Source organism: Cervus canadensis, chromosome 23 (genome assembly GCF_019320065.1).
Source record: "Cervus canadensis isolate Bull #8, Minnesota chromosome 23, ASM1932006v1, whole genome shotgun sequence".
In the NCBI taxonomy this organism is placed as follows: Eukaryota; Metazoa; Chordata; class Mammalia; order Artiodactyla; family Cervidae; genus Cervus; species Cervus canadensis.
In genome coordinates this window covers 47094579-47096300 of record NC_057408.1, presented here as the reverse complement: position 1 = coordinate 47096300, position 1722 = coordinate 47094579, and positions in this window count along the sequence as shown.

Here is a 1722-nt window from a genome sequence, read left to right as displayed (position 1 = left end):
CCAATAACTGGAGGAAGGGGGTGTGACTGACATGATAGAGAGCAAGTCCTTCAGGCGTTTTCTTGGAACCAAAATGAGTGCACATGTGCAGATTTATGGAGACAATCATAAAGGGATTATCCAAGTCATATGACAAGAAGAGGCTGACAGATGTGATGTCAGAGGCAATGAAATGCATGATGCTCCTTAAATGGGCCTCGATTTTCCTGCCAATACTTTTTTCTCCATCGCAAACAATTTCCTCCTTTTTCAATTAGCTAATCTCTACCTCTTCTTCTGTAACTCCAAGCATCATCTGGAATGAGAAGCCCAATAAAATTAGAATAGACGATGCTTCCTTTTTTTAAAAAAAAACTTCTTAAAATTTCTATTAATTCATAGCTGATTAACAAACAACGTGATAGTTTCAGAAGAACAGCGAAGGGATTCAGTAGCGGGTACTTCCTTGTGCTACTAACAGGATGTAATTCTCACCCATTTAAATACTAATTTACTTTTGTTCTCCCTCATTTTAGCTTCTTAAAGGCAATGCACATCTAAATCAGCATTTCCAAAGTTTAGCACAGTAAGAACCTAATAAATGTCTGTTGAATTAATAAATCCACAAGACTTATACTAAGATCCCTCAAAGTTAATTCGGGTGGAATTCTTTGCAGAATTCTCCTGATTCAGAGAAGTGTTTTAAAAGGGAAATAAAACATGCCTGTGATTAAGGAAGACAGGAGAGAGTAAAGATGCAATATTTTGAGTTTGTGTGTGTGCGTGTGAAGAAAGTGAGGCAATAGGGGATAAACTGTCTCTCGAATAGGACATTAAGGGACTTAATTAAGGTGTCTCATGTAAGGTGACAGATGTTAGCCACAACCAGTATACTGGAATGCATGCGTTGGGGACAGGGGAGAAACGACACAAACAGATTCAAATTTTTGGACAGTGAAACAACGACCTTTATGTTGACTGGTAAATCCTAGTGTCTTCAGCAAAAGTTGCTCCCAGAAAAACAGTCCAAGGACACTCAAGAAAATTATCACAAGACAACAGCGAGTGCTAAGTTTTTCAGAAGGTTTTCAAAATTGCCTTCTGCCCTCTCCTGCTCTAGAGTTTTGGGAAAGTTAAACTTTCAGTTCAGTCGCTCAGTCGTGTCCGACTCTTTGCGACCCCATGAATCGCAGCTCGCCAGGCCTCCCCTGTCCATCACCAACTCCCGGAGTTTACTCAAACTCATGCCCATCGAGTCGGTGATGCCATCCAACCATCTCATCCTCTGTCGCCCCCTTCTCCTCCTGCCCCCAATTCCTCCCAGCATCAGGGTCTTTTCCAATGAGTCAACTCTTCGCATAAACTTACCCTTGCTCAAATCACAAAAACATCTTAAAACACGTACAACAAAACTACCCTGCTTAAAATGCAAAGATGAGACTTGGGCTGTGATTGAGTGAGTCTCTTGCGGTGAGTCCCTTCCTGGGACGCTGCGGTGAACCCGACTACCGAGTCTCCGGCGGGGTTCGATGGCACCGACGGCGCCGTGGGCGAGCAGAAGCCCCCAGCCCCGGCGAGTCCAGGAGCAAATTCCAAGCGGACTCCTGCCGCTGCTTGGGAGGGACTGCGTCCCTGAGGCCCGGCGGAAGAGGTGGGGAGAAGCTGGCGCGAGGAAGCCCTAGCGTGACAGCCCCCAGCCCCACCAGGCCCGCAACCCGGAAGCAGAGGCGAGCCGCGCGGCGT